We start from the raw sequence: 15,567 nt of genomic DNA on the forward strand, positions 1-15,567 counted from the left end.
CAAATGCCAAGGTAGGTAAGCCCTGGTTCTCCAGGCTGATTTAAGCCATGGAGGGAGGAGGCATCTGCTGAGTAGAACACAAATCCTGCACCCATGGCCTAGCTGCAGGGGAGGCTGTGACAGCCAGTCCCTGGACTTGGTCATATTTGGTCAGGGGAGGTAGGGCCAGCCTTCTGCTAAGGCTCCTGGGTGGGATTCCCAAATCAGAAGAAGGATAATGATTTGCAAAGATTATGCAGCCAAAATATCTTAATTCTTTAAACATTTTATTAAACTATATCTATATGTATATAGATAAAGTTATAGATACAGACATATATATAAAGATATAGATACAGATAAATAATAAATAAAAGCAAGGGCACTTGCTGAAAATGTGTAGTTAGATGAACTTTCACAAACAACACAGTGATGTAACCAGCTCTAGAAACAATATTTCTATCCTCCAGAAGTCCCTTTCCTGTTCTCTCCCAGTCATTCCTCCCTTCCAGGCAAAACCACTTTTTTTTTTTTTTTAAGATTATTTATTTATTTGACAGAGAGAGAGATCACAAGTAGGCAGAGAAGCAGGCAGAGAGAGAGGGGGAAGCAGGCTCCCTGCTGAGCAGAGACCCCCAATGTGGGGCTGGATCCCAGGACCCTGAGATCATGACCTGAGCCGAAGGCAGGAGCTTAACCCACTGAGCCACCCAGGCTCCCCTAAAACCACTCTCTTGACATCTGTCTCAAACCTGGCTTTGAACTTTATGTAAATGCTCCTTTGTGTTTGTCTGGTCTTTCTAGTCAGCATTAGGTCCATGAGATGTCCTTGTCATTGCATGTATTAGATTTCATGCCCTCTCACTCCTGTACACAGTCACAGGGAGACCTGACTGGCAGGAAGAAGCCAGCCTTGAGAATGGATAGAGCAAAATGTGCAAAGGCCCTGGGGTAGGACTAAGTTGGGAAGGGAAAGGAGGCCAGTGTGCTGGGAGGATTTGAGCAATGGGTAAAAGGAAGGGGATGAAGTTTGAAGGATGTTTAAGCAGGAAAGCTATCTGATAGGATCTCTGTTCGATTTGATTGCTCTATGTGTGATGAAAACCTAGGAAGGCAAGAGTGGACTCTGGGACACTAGCAGTGGGTCTGATGGAGTTGTCCAGGTGAAAAGTGAGAGTGGTAGCTTGGCCTAGAAAAGAGGAGAAAAGAAACGGATTCAGGATGTATTTTGGAGACAGTAGCAACAGAACCTGCCAGTGAACTTGCCGTGAAGGACGAGGGAGTGAGAGACCTAAAATTCCATTGTGTGTCTGCATCTCATTTTATCAGCTCATCCCTGCTGGTGGCCACTCAGGTTGTCTCCCATTTTCCTCACTCAGTGAGGCCGCTCTAGCCAACACCCACTGGCACACGTTCTTGCTGAGCTGGGTCTCGAAGGATCAAGGGCAAGGGCTTCCCAGCCAGAGGGAATCGCTCAAGCAAAGGCTAGGCCCTCCCTTGCACGTGCCCAGCTCAGACCTGAGCGTAGGCTGCAGCACGGGAGCGCAGGACCTGAATCCACCACTTGCATGGGTGGATCCGCTGCCTATTTTGAGGTGTTTTTTCATGTTCTCCCATCCCCCATCTTCCCCAGAGCTGCTTTCGCCTTCAGTCCCCTCCCCTCTGCAGGTTAGTCCGGGGTGCCCACCAGCAATGGAGCAGCAGGTGCTCCCGTCCGAGCTACTGCCCAGTGCGGGAACCTTGCTGTGTGCGGGGTCAGCTTTGGGGTCAGCTTTGGTGTCCTGTCTCACGAGTCATGGCGGGGCTTAAAAGCATTGGCTGGTGAGGCTGTTGGTTGAGAACCAGCCATCGAGACTGCCTGGCCTGTAGGAAGTGGATGAATGAGAAGCCCTCTCATTTGTATGAGCTGGATTCGCTTGTGTTCTTTGTCCCCTCTTCCCTCCTGTTCCTTGTCTCTGGCCTTGTTCTTGAGAGTGTGGGTCCCTCGGGCAGTCGCAGCTGCTGCTGGCCTCCTCCTTGGCCCTCTCTGAGAGACTTCAGGCATTTGGGGCAGCTCAGTCAGCATGAGTTTAAAACAGTGTGGCCTGCAAGCATCCGAAGAGGGAGAGCCTTGGGTGCCCTCCGGCCCCCAAGGATCCGGCTCCCACCCTGGCTCGGGCTCCTCTCTGACACTGTTGGAGAGGTTGGCCACACTGCCTTGTCAAGATGAGCACCTCGGGGAGTCTGCTTTCTGCCCGCCCAAGGGCTGTGGAATAGGAGGAATTGTGGATCACGGGAAGGTAAAATCTGACACGTTTCAGCCCCGGCTAGGTAAAAAAAAAAAAAAAAAAAAAAAAAAAGGCCAGGGGCGGGGGGGTCAGAAGGGGACAGCCTTGAAGGAGAAAAATATAGGGCATTAATGAGCTCAGCTGAGTACTCTCCCAGCTGCGGGAGGACGTGTGAATCATCGCAACCTCTTTAGAAGACAGCCTGAAAAAGAATTTTTATTTATTTTTGAATGAGCAGTATATGCACGTGATAAAACATTCAAATGGCACCCAAAAGGAGGGACAGTGAAAAGTAGGTGGCTCTCTCCCCACCCCCGCCCCGTCATCCATTATAACCTAGTTCCCCTCCCGTGAGGACACCCATTTTTCAGGTGTGTTCTTCCAGAGATACTGAATCCAAAGATAAGCACGTCCTACACGCACACAGTTCTACACCTTGATGTTGGAACCGTTCCGTAAGAGAACTATCTAATATTCCATAAATAGCCTTCAGCGCAGCACCCCCACTCCTGAGAATCTACCCTACAGGAAAGAAATGGCCCCAGTATCAAAAGATGTTCATTACAGAATGGTTTGCAGTGGCAAACGAATAAAACCCTGGAAATAAAATTACCATTTTTCAGGGAATGATAGAGTAGAACTGGGCACATCCGTACTGTGGAATATCCGCTGCTAAAAAGGTGGGTGAAAGCCTGCTCGTTGATTTGGAGGCGTTTTCGTGATATGTTTAAGGGAAAGCAAGATTCAGAGAAGTCAAGTGATATGACCCCACTTATGGAAAATCCAGTGACAAAAGCTTATGCGTTTTATGTGTTTGAGTGGTGGTATCATACCCCCATTTTCAGTCCACCTTAGGGACCTGTTGGGAGGGTGCCCTGGCCGGCAGGTGGAACGTCCACGGCATTGCTGTTGGTGAACCCACACCCGGACCTTGGTCAGACTAGGAGAGGCGAACGTGGGTGCCACGTGAGAAGTCCCTTCTAACCGACCGTGACAAGCACTTTGACCTCCTTCCAGTCTCCGTAGAATGAAACATGCAGAGTTCAGCTGTTTGAAGCGTTCAGCGCGACCAGATCTGCCGCCCATAAGAATAACATGGGGGAGTTCTAGAAAGTCAACGCATCGGGGCCCTGGCTGCGCTCCAGCTGCAGCTTTGTGGGGCAGGCAGCGCAGACAAGCCTGCCATACGTCCACAACCAAGCCCGCTGCACATGAGCCACCCGTGACATGTTTCTCACATCCTATTCTTAAACCAGATGAGCCCTGTTGGTGGGGAGCGTGGAACCAGAAGGAAGGCTCTGGGTGGGCACACCCCAGCAAGACCACTGCGTGGCACCAGTCAGGGGGCACTGTGTGCGCTGTGGCCTGTGACGGCAGCTGCCGTGGCTCTGTGAGATGCCGCATGCCTTCCCCTTTCCAATTTCTGGTTCCAGAATAAGGATGCATTCTTCCGGGGTTCTGGTGTTGCCCTCAGAATGGGTGTGGCTGCAGTGCGTTGGGGCTAATGACCCATTCAGGTTATAACTTGTCTTCTGCTGGGCTGCACTTGCAGTGGCAGGGAAAGCTCGAAGGGGCAAATAGAGGCTCGCTGACTAGACCATGTTTATTCACGGTGCTTGCTCCCCTTCTTGACCATGTCCCTCACCCCGGCCCACTCCCACTAACAAGACAGGGGACACCTCCTGTCTCTGGAGCAGCAGCTCTTCCTCTCTCCCCTCCTACAGTTTCATCAGAAGTAAGAGCTCCCTTCTTCCTGGCTTATCCGCTCCTCTGCCCGCCTCAGAGGTAGAGGGGTCTGCTTGTCACCGACTTAGCAGCTCTGTCCCGCACAGGGTGTATATATATGTATAAAAGGACAACCCTCAGGTTTCTGGTTTGAGCAGATGGGTAGTCGATGCTGTCTAGTGGCCACTCTGTCAGTGGATGGGAGAGACACAGGAATGGGTAAGGTAAGGTAAGGACACATAGATGTTTCTATATGTATATATACATGGGGAGAGAGAGAATTTAACATCTTTATTGAAAATACAAAAATGTGCCCCCAGCCAGAAAAAGCCAGGTAGCGATTTTGTTCATTTATTCAATTCATTTAACAGACGTTAGGTGACCTGCTCTTGTTCTGTGCACAGTCTGAATCTGGCAGAAAACCACTCTGGAAAAACTCACGAGACCTACGCCGTCTTCCTTTTTGGTCTAACCCTCCCAGCCACCCCATCAGCAAGGCCTGCGTGTCCTTGATTTGAAATTCATGTCTTTACCAGCCTCCTCCTTCCCATCCCTCCGCCCCCAGCCTGGTCCCAGCCACCACCACCTCTCCTTGCACAGCACAGTGGCCACCTCGTTGTTCTCCCTGCTTCTTCTGAACCCCGACAGTCTCTCTGCAAGAACCAGAGGGATCTTTCACAAATGTAAATCAGGACATGTCATGTTCCTGCTCCCCATCAGACTTAGAATAACAAGCATGTGTCTGAGCTGGGCCACAACGATCTAGCCACGCAGGCCTCCCGTGGGTTCCCTTGAAGAGACTCACACATTCTCCTCCATCTCCTGGGATACTCTTTTTGTCTTTCTTTCTTTTCTTTTCTTTTCTTTTTTTTTTTTTACTTTCATGAGAAACTATTATCGACATAGCGATTGAATCAGGGTAGCCCCTCGAGTGTCTTTTAATTGAGGTATAATTCACAGGCCATAAAATCTACCTTTATTAAAGTATACAATTCAGTGGGTTTTGGTGTATTCATGAGGTTGTGCAATCATCGCCAGTATCTAATTCCAGAACGTTCTCATTGCCCCCTCCCCCCAAAAAACCTGTACTCATCAGCAGTCACTACCCCCTCCTACCCTCTCTCCTCCCACCCCCTGGCAACCACTAATCTACTTTCTGGTCTATGGATTTGCCTCTTTGGGACATTTCATGTAAATGGAATCCTGCAGTCCGTAGTCTTTTATGACCGGCTTCTTTCAGCATGATGTTTTATCAGTGTTCATCCACGTCGTGCATGAATCAGTACTTTATTCTTTTACTGGTTGAATAATATTCCATTGTGTGGATGTGTCACGTTTTGTTTATCCGTTCTTCAGTTGATGGACATCCTGGGGTGTTCTTACTTCCACTTTTCAAATGGCTTCCTTCTCCTTTCTCTTTAGCTCTGGGCTAGAATCCACCTAAATAAATAAATAAATAAATAAATAAATAAAATCCACTTGCATTTCCTGAATGGTACTTCTTACCATTTCCACTCAAAAAAGTATTTGTTCATCCTGTTTATTTTCTGTCCCCCGTTCTAGATGGTAAGGCTCGTAAGGACAGGAATGGTACCTGCTTTGTCTACCGTATCGAGCGCCCTACCATGCACAGTGTCCAGCGTACGGTAGTGCTTAATGATTGCTGAACGAATGACCCAGTAGATCTCCCCTAGTTCTTATTTCACCTCCTCATAAGGCAAAATGGTGGTAACCCTGTTCTGTGGGAAATTCTGCGTCTGGCTTTCTGCCCAGTGCTGAGGAGAGATCGCGGGTCCTCTAAAGCCTGTGAGCACTGTACGTGGTGGCCAGTTTCTAGAGGGATTTCTCTGGCGTAGAAGGCCCTCCCACTGGCCATCTGCTGCGTAAGGCCACAGTATTGTCTGGAAGTACACTTGGCTGCCGGTAGCAGAGTCGAAACAACACCAGTACAAATTCCAGAGAAGATCGTTGCTCTTGTGAGCAAAGTGTCCAGAGCTTGTCAGCCCGGGGCTGGTGTGGCAGCTCCACAGGACCCTTCTGTCTTTCTGCCTCACTGTCCCCAGCAGAAGGCCTTCATCCTTAAAGTGACATCATGGTCCAGTATGGCCTCCGGAGTCAAGCCAGTGAGTCGAAGCCAGGTGGGAATTGGGTGGGCGGGGGGTGGGCACAAAAGCATAGTCCAGCTCCAGGGCTCTGGTGAGGAATTTTCCTTGAAGTCCCACCTCTTGTTGGCCACCCCTAGCTGCGGGGCAGGTCAGGAGATGTGGTGTTAACCGAGCACCTGGAGAAGAAAGGGGAGAATGTCTGCTGGGCGGGCAGCCAGCACCCAGTAGGTCCATTTTCTGCCCACAGGACCCTGGGCCCTGGAGCCAGCTTCTCCTCACTGGCCTGGACCTTCAGGCTCCCTTCCTTCCCTACGTGGCCAGAATCAGAACAATGCCTTTCTCTGCAGAGAAGGGGGTTTTGAAGCTATTCATGGGCCTTCAATGGAAGAAATTTACCATGTCACCAGCAAGAATAATAAACATCAGCTCACCTTTATTGAACGCTCACTACATGATAGGTTCTACTCTAAAAATTTTTCATGGAGTAATTTCCGTAGTGCTCACAACGCCCCTATTATTACCCCCATTTTTTTTATTACCCCCATTTTATAGGTGAGCAAACTGAGGCACTGATAGGTTGAGTAACAACCCCACATGGTCTTGCTGCTAATAATGTTTTTTTCATTCTTTCCTTTCAATATATGGTGAATAAGAGGATTAACAAATAAAGCCTGACCTATTTTGGTAGAGTGACCACTGTTCTACCTTCCATCTGATTAGCTGAGATCTGGGGAGCGCTTTGTGGAAAAGCACCCAACAGTCAGCCACACTGACGGGCTGTTTTTATGGAGTGCAGGAAGGGGCTTAACTGTTGGCACATCCAGCAAACGGCTGGTGACAGGAGGAAAAAGGATCCACAAGCTATGCAGGATTTCCCCAGCCTGTGAGCCTGGGGCCAGCAGAGCACAGTGTGTGCCAGCGGGCCGGGCTTGGCCCTTAGAGTCGCAGTCTCCTTGACCACTCTTAGACGCCCACAGGGAAAAGGAAGGCTGTTCCAAATTCAGGTCCTCGGGGAATTAATTTAGGCACCCATGTCCTCTCTAGATGCCTGTGATCACTCATGCTTAGTGGAAATCTGATTCCCAAAGTTCATCCCTGAGCCGAGTCCTTCAGAGACACCTTCGTATTGTGTTAGTGGCTGTGAGAACCTTCTGGGGGAGTGGCACGGCACAGGGCTGCCAGAGCCCAGCTGTGACAGGATGAAATATTAGTTAGGCATGCCTGTGGCTGCAAGTATGGGTCTGAAGTGGTGCTGTCATTTTGATACAAAAGATGTGTCCAACAACATGTGGTTCTGTGGCATGGCAGAGGGCAGAGTGAACACCAGCCCTACTCTGGCTCTCTTGCCCCCTCCTGGCCACAGATGGCTGCTGCACCCACCTTCCCTGGGGGGCCGGGGCACCAACACTTCTGTGTTGGCAGACTGGTGTTCTGGGGACAAGAGGGACCCTCTCAAATCCAAGTGTTACCTCCACATTCCAAGCTGGAACAAGACCGATGGGGGAAGGGACAAAGGTCTATGGGAATGAGGCTGACCACTTTTTTTTTTTTTTTAAAGAGTTTATGTATTTATTTGATAGAGATCACAACTAGGCAGAGAGGCAGGCAGAGAGAAAGGGAGAAGCAGGCTCCCTGCTGAGCAGAGAGCCCGATGTGGGACTCGATCCCGGGACCCTGAGATCATGACCTGAGCCGAAGGCAGAGGCTCAACCCACTAAGCCACGCAGGCGCCCGAGGCTGACCCTTTTTATGAGGAGAACACTCTCCTCAAATCCCTGAAGGAGAAGCCTTCACCTACACTAACATGAAGATATGAGCCACACCCACTGGGTTCAAATCCCGTGTGCCGTCACCTTGCTCTAGGATCTTGGGCAAGTTACCTCTCTGTGGCCTCTGTTTGCTGGTCGGTTAAAAATGGAGATGCTACCAGACCCCCTTTACAGGGCTGTTCTAAGAGTTAAATGGGTTGATAGTTAACTGAACACAGTGCCTGGCATGTAGTCAAATCAAAGCAAAAACCTCGTGCTTCAGGCCAGAGTGAGAATTTGCAAGGCCACATGGGTCTGGGAACTCGGCAGGGAATCCCAGACCCCAGCCAGTGGGGAAGTGAAGTGTGTCACTGAGGTTACGGTCTCTTCCTCTTTACAAGAAATTGCCAACCGCTCTCTCAAAATGTCTCTTCCTATGTGTGCTCCCACCCGCAGTGACAGAGAGTTCCCCTCAGTCTACGGCTTCAGTACATTGGGTGTGTCCAAGTCCGACGTTCTGGCTAGGCTGCTGTGCGGGAAACGGTCACACAATGCCGCTTTGCCTTAGTAGTTCTCCGCAGACCTCTGTCTTGTGTCACGATTCCACGGAGTCGCTTGGGTGAGGCTGGAGGCGGGACGGCCGTGGGACCCCCCCCCCGGCACAGAGAAGTCCTATACTGTGATCCTTCTTTTCAGTGGGGGTGGGGGAGACAGGAAACAAGGACATAGGACCCTCCAAGTCAGTGCACCAGCCTCAGTCATTATCTGTGGACTGAATCAATCAATGAAAGAACTAGCACTAAGTCATTAGTGTGTTATTAATAGAATATAGGTCATCAGAGAAAGCATGATTAATTGCAAATAATCTCAGCGGCTGCTGTACAGTATAGCAGCCGAGGACCTAGATTTTCCCAAGGCAGAGTCTTTGCACACAGCAGCTTTGCTTTGTTGGCAGGTGGGTAGAGGCCCACCTCTATGAACAGGTATCTTCCTATCACTCTTGCAAATCCCTCTTTCAAAGATGGGGTGAGGATGGGTATAATGGGAATCTTCTCTAAATGAAGGAAGATGGAACCACTTTATTATAGGCCCCTGATGCCCCAACGTGAAGCCCTAATGAAGTCTGGAAAGGAGAAGGCAGCTTCTAGCAAAAAGCCCCAGCGAGCCGGGTTCCCCCATCCACCGCTTACACGATGAGCTGCGTGGAGGACGAAGGTCTGGCTGCCCCCATCAGCGTTTGGTCAGGAGAGGGGGGTGTGTGTGGCTGGGCCCTCTTAGGAGTTGGCGGAACACTGCCCAGAGTGTGTGTCCTCCTCCAAGACAGAAAGCACAAGAGAAAGCTGCCATCTCTGGATGCAGGGAGAGAAAAGAGCACGTAGGCATGGCGCTAGGCTTTGGGGCTCACAGGTCTGCCCGCTGGGAGAGCAGGTGCCGGCAGTCAGACTCTCTGACCCGTTGGATTAGGAATCGCATCTTCACTTGGTCTTCCGGGAGGACCAGGCAGAGGGGAGTGGAGAGGTATAAGTGGCTGAAATGCCTGCTTCACAAGATCACAGTGAGCATCAAAACCAAGGGCAGTAGCAGGTAAATACTTTGAAACGTGGTATGAGACTGGTTGTCCCTGTTACTGTGGAGCAGCGAATCTTCTGTCAGATACTCCCCTGAAAGCCCAGTTTTTAAAGCGGAGGGAGTGGCCGTCAGTAAATAGGGGTCTGGGGGCCTGCAGCCTCACCTGCTGCCTCCCCTTCCCTCTGTAGTATCCCCCCTGAGGACCGCACCTCCTCGGGCTCTGGAGGGGCCTGGCTCTGCCTCCAGCTAGGCCTGGGCCCCACACAAGTCACGTGAGCATTCTGAGCCTCAGTTTCCTCATCCATCGAGTGGGCAGTTCAGACTAGGTCGGGTTGTTCTTCACCCAGTTCCTACAGACAGGGGCTTCAGAGAAGCCTTTGTCATTGATGAAACAGTGTTTTTGTTTTGTTTTCTGGAGAGACATGACATGACAGTTTTGTTTTGTTGGCTTAGAAAGGATCCCAGTCACTGAAACATGAAGGAATCACTGTTGATTGCTGAGGTTCCCTTCCGGTTGCATCAGTCAGTTATTTCTGTCTTGTAAGTGACAGAATCTTCCCAACACAAACTGACTGGAGCTGCAAAGGGAAGTTAATGGCTCTAGGACCTGAAAGTCCCCGGGCTGGCCTGACCAGAGTCAACACTCAGGTGTCGTCAGGAACACACCCTTCTCCACTTCCGGGCTCTGCCTCTCTCAGCTTTGACTTCATTCTCTGATGCCCCCCACCTCTCAGGTGGCAGAGAGCCCTCAGCAGCCCCCGCCTTCCATCCCAGGCCTTCCCCCCAGTACTTCCCACACACTTTCCAGGGGCTACACTGATTGGCCCTGCTTGGACCCTGTGTCTCTCCCAGAGCCAATCACTGTGGCCGAGGGGAGGAACCAGTCAGGTTGGGAGTCAGGCCAAGATACCCTCTCACCCCCAGGTGCTGTCCTCTGTGATTCTGTTTCTTGGGGCAAACCCTGGGAAGCGAGATGCGTGGCCCTGTGAGTGTGGCCTGTGTGACAGACAAGTGGGCCAGCTGGGCTGTGGCTGTGGCGGGTGTACTGGGATCACTGAGCAATTTCCAAGGCCATCCTCCTTTCCCAGGTGATGTGAAGAGGGACTTCACTGGGAGCTCTGGGATCCTGGCTGAATTGCTGTCCCCATTGCCCACCTTTGCTGCCGTTGGCCCTAACCCCTCAGTGTCCTCCCCATGGATGAGGGACCCCGTACTGAGGGACAGGACAGCTCTCCCCGCCACACGTCACTGCTGATGTGCTTATTAAGAGCCATAGACCTCACTTTAGAGAAGGGAAGGGGGATAATGTGAGTGGCAGAAAAGCAATTTCCACTGTCGTTTAAAAAGGCAGCCATTAAAATTTTACAGGAGCTTTATTGCAGGGGCCTCCCGAACATCCCAAGACTTTTTTTCTTAATGGAAAGTCTGGCAATAAAGGGAAATGTTCTAGGTGCCTCTGATTCCCTCCTGCCCTGCAAAGCATCTTAAAACCCACGATTGTCAGGGCTTCATAGATCAGCGCAGGCAAAGCAACTACCCAAGAGACTGTTTCTGAGCTTTTAAAGACTATGTGTTTTTCTGTTTGGTGTTTCTATGTACAGTAACTGTATCTAATTTTATTTTGTGCTTTCCTAAATGGCTTGGTAGCGAGCTATGGGAATTGTCAAGAGCTGCACTCAACTCTGCCCTTCAGTGTTAATCGAGTCATTTGGTTTTGTGAACAAATGGAAATTCAAGTCAGTCTGCTTAGGTATCAAAGGAAGTGTTGCAACTCAAGGCCTGGGACAGTCTGTACTGAACGACTTCAGGTGTGGCTAGATCCAGAGCCTCCCAGGTGGTCAGGGACCTGTTTCCTTCTTCCTGGCTCTGTATGCCCCTGTGTTGGTTTTGTTGTCAGAAAAGCTCTGAGGCAGCTCTGCGTATCTATCCAACCAGCTAAGCAGCGCCCCAGGAGAAATATAGTCCCAGGACATAGCCTGAGGCCACTGTTTATTGAAGCCAATCACCTTGGCTTCAATGCCAGGGCCACCCTGAACTCTCTCTGAGGCCAGGAGCAGGGACAAGGAGGTTCAGTGGCTTTACTGGCCCGGCCTGGATCATATGACCACCCTTTCAGTTCCCTGCCAGCTCATGGTGGAAGTGGGGGGCATTCCCATAGGAGTCCCAGGTGCTGACAGGGAAAGGTCAGGTTCGGGGACTGACTCCGAGAGGGAGACGAATGCAGGGTGGACCCAAACTGTAGGTGCTCACAAGGATCTGAGTCTGTCCCCATGCTCACTGGTTATTACCTTCCCAGGGGACCTGCTGCCCTATCGTCACTCTAGCTGGCGTCTGGCTTCAGGATTCCTCATCCCAGGTCCTTGGACCCTTCCATCCAAGGACGGAATTCAGAGGACCATGAAGTTGGCCAGGGGAAGAAGTTACGTCTTTATTTCCTCTACTGTCTGAAATTGAGCATTTCCTTACCTTCCCAATGAGGGGCACAGGCCACATTGTACCGGCAGTAACTGTGACTTTGTCGCCACAAGAAAGTAAAAATATTTCAGTATCACATTACAGTTGTTGCAGATATTGCAAAATACCATTTACGCCCATCTGTTTCTAAATTACTCTAGTTATTAGACCCACCCTAGGATCTTGTAATTTAAAGCATTCATAAAGAAGCACGAATATTACTGTATCTCAGATTAGGGGGTTTTTTCTGCAGATACTTTGATATCTGAGTATAATTGGTTTCCTTTATAACTTTGTGTGTTGTATTTTGTGCACTTAAAAAGGATGATTCTAAGGCGGAGTCCGCACTCTTCTTTAGCAGGTTGCCAATGGGGGTCTGTGGCACAGGAAAGGCTGAGAAGCCCTTTTGGCTTCTCCAGGAATCTCTAGGGGCAAGATTATTGAAGATAACCTGATTCCTGGATTCTGGAAAGTTGGCTAGCTGCTTGCTAGTTTTCCTTCTGGGAGCATCCTTGAGCTGGCTAGAATTTGAGCTCGGCCTTAGTGTTGGGTAGCGTTCAGACATTGCGGTGCTGGGGAGGTGGGGCAGGGAGGCATTGTTAGCCTGTAGTTAGCTCTCTCTTCATGGACCACCGTGACCATTGGCCCAGCCGAGTAGTCAGGAGCGGGCCCTGGAGCCAGGCTGCCTGGGTTCATCCCGGCTGTAATAAACTTCTGACTGGCTGGGTAGCCTCAGCCAATGGACTCTTTACCCCCTCTGTGCCTCAGTTACCTTCTCCATAGCATGAATGAAATCATTCATAGCACGGATGAAATCATAATGTCTATTTCTTAGAGTTACTGAGAAAGTGAAATGAGTCAGCGTGTGTCTGCTAGGACAGAGCCTGGCACCTACGGAGTGAGAGTCATTAATTTAATGGCCATTCCCTACAGGAAGGTTCTAGATTATCCCCTCAGATCTCACCTCCCTGCCTTAGTGAGTACCTAGCCTACCTGACAACTGAAATGTGAGGGTGAACAATACGGACAGTGGCTGCTCAGCCTGGAGACATTCATTCATCCATAAAATATCCATTTAAATATAAACAATCCTACTAAATATTCAAAAACATAAATTAATAATATAAAGTTTTCATTGAAATATCCATTCATATATGAACAACCATACTGAATATTTTAAAACATAAATTAATAATATGAAGTTAAGTCAGGACAGATGCCACTCCCCTGCTAATAGTTGTCTGAAGGAAATATCCTCATAGTGGCCTTCCATCTTCCCCTGTCACCTTCCTGCCCTCATCCCCTCACTCACCCTGCGCTGGGTACACAGGCCTCCTGCCGCTCCTACAATGCTCCACACGCATACTTTGCCTCAGGTCCTTTGCTCTGGCCATCCCCGTGGCCTGGAAGTCTCTTGCCCAGACAACCACGGTCTCCTGCATTGACATGTCTGTCCTCTTCTCAGGCCTCCTCTGACCAGTCTGGGAAGCAACGGGCCCATCACTCTGTTCACCCTGTTTGGTTTCCCTCAAGACACTCACCGCTCCCTGACTCCACATTATTTGTTTGTTGTCTTCCTCCTCTTTAGGAATATCTACTCTCTGAGGACAGCGACTTTGACTTTGTTCAAAGTACCTTTGTTCCCTAGCCCAGAGCACGTATTCAATAAATATTCGTTGAGGGAGTGGGTTTGTGACTGACGGAAACTAGAGCAGGAAGGCTCAGGGTGGCCAAAGACGTGACCTCGCGTTGTTCTTCTCCGCAGTTGCGCAGCTTCTGACCAGCCTCAGCTCTCCTGGGACCCTCAGGGAGCACTAGTGTCCGGAACACACGGAGGGTGAGTACAGTGTGGCTCTTTTGTTTCTGTAAATGTTGCAGCTAGGACACGTAGGCCTATTGTTATTTTTTTTAAATTACTTAAAAAAAGGATCAAGGGGAACATGGAAGTCTCCTTCACTGTCCTACGCATCACCTGCAAGCCTGCCGTCCTCCCTGGGAGGTGGTTACATCAGCAGTCGGGGGCGGGGGGGCGTCCTGTCAGACCTCCTCCCGCACGTGAACGGCCCCCCTCCCGCAGAGGCACACTCCCTGCCTTGCAGTCTGAGGAGGGAAGAGGCCACGCTCCACGTGGGCACGTTTCCCGCCATGCCCAGCAACGGCGGAGCTTCAAGATCTTTGGTCATCGCATCTGTTGGTATAGCACGCTTCTTTTAAAATTCAGTTTTAATTTCAATTTTAACTCCATTGACTTTTTAAAATTTACCCAGAATAAAAATCCCTCTTTGATGTCCAGTTCTTTGGGTGTAAGGAAATGCACTCGCTGTCACCCCCATCAAAGTACAGAGTTGGCCCCTTTGACCGCCACCCTCACCTGCCTACCCCGTGCAGATGTGCCATTTCCCTTCGGGCTAAAGATACAGTACAGGTACTTACACAGAATTAAAATGTGTATGTATAGTAAATACCCGCGGTAGAAAGATTTTGAATATATTTTAATTAGGTTCCTGGGGTCTTAGCTACTGAACATCCTATCTTGTTTCTTTGGCGTAGACTGAGCCGTGGCATTCCAGTTGCTAGTGGGGCGTCTGTAAATGGGGATACCGACCTATGTTGGCAGGTTGCAGTCAGGGTGCTTGGAGGCAGCAGGAGTGGGGGCATCATCTGATCCTCAAAGCACCAGATGACCCTGACAGTATGGAAAGTGGAGACGAGAAGTTTCTGGCCTCCAGACTCTGCATGCAGGCAGTGCTGCTGGCCGAGCTGCAGGAACCAGGGAGTCAAACTTGGGGAACTGAGCGAATCTGGACAGCCACTTCTCCCTTGGCTATTTGTTGGGTCTCTTCACATCCCTTCATCCTGGCCTAAGGCTCTGCCCACTTACCCAGAGTGTGTCTGTGGGACAGTGTCAGGGGGCCACATTTCCATCAAATAATGCTTCTTAGCACAATTCTTTATGAACTTTTTTATTTTGGGGGTGGCCAGGTGGCTCAGTCAGTTAAGCATCTACCTTCAGCTCAGGTCATGATCTCAGGGTTCTGGGATTGAGCCCCGCATTGGGCTCCCTGCCGAGCAGGGAGTCTGCTTCCCCCCCACCTCAAAAAAGTAAACAAAATCTTAAGAAAAAAAAAAAAAAACCTTTTTTATTTTGAAGGGATTTTAGATTTCAAAAAAGTTACCAAAATCATATGGGAAATCCATATATCGACCCTTCACCTAGCGTCCCCTCACGCTGCCATCTTACGCACCGTGGCGTGATTACCAGAACCAGGAGGTGAGTGCTGGTCCAGTACGATGAACTTAAAAGCAACAAGGTTTGGTCACATTTTTCCTCTTTTCCACCAGTGACCTTCCTCTATCCCAGGAGCCTACTCAGAATGGCGCACTGTGTGTGGTTGTCCTGTCTCCTTCATCTCCTCTGGGCTGTAATGGCTCCTCAGTCTTCCCTTGTGTTTCCTGACCATAACAGTAAATACGCATTTAAACCCCTACTGTGATGTCCTTTCTAGGCACTGGGGCTTCAGGAAGGAACAAAACAGAATCCTTTCCCTGTGGGAACCGACATTCTTCTGGAGAACAAAGCAATAGACAGACAAACAAGTGAACATAGGAGAAGTCAGGTGGGGAGAACTACAGCGATGGGTAAAGCAGGAAGGGGGCTGCCTGGGGGGAACACGGGCGATTTTAGGCAAGGTAATCTGGGAAGGCCTCTCTGAGGCGGCC

General features: G+C 50.0%; 1 protein-coding gene across 4 annotated transcripts in view; it reads left to right on the top strand.

Moving 5' to 3' along the window:
• The window catches only part of SIPA1L3 (signal induced proliferation associated 1 like 3), a 236,349-nt gene that overhangs the window by 75,928 nt on the left and 144,854 nt on the right, over positions 1 to 15,567 (top strand). For all 4 annotated transcript variants that reach the window (XM_047710004.1, XM_047710001.1, XM_047710002.1 and 1 more), the window contains one exon: positions 13,613 to 13,684. The gene's annotated coding sequence lies outside the window, so the exon portion shown is untranslated. The remainder of the gene's footprint in view (positions 1 to 13,612; positions 13,685 to 15,567) is intronic.

This window comes from Lutra lutra, chromosome 17 (genome assembly GCF_902655055.1).
Source record: "Lutra lutra chromosome 17, mLutLut1.2, whole genome shotgun sequence".
Taxonomy (NCBI): domain Eukaryota; kingdom Metazoa; phylum Chordata; class Mammalia; order Carnivora; family Mustelidae; genus Lutra; species Lutra lutra.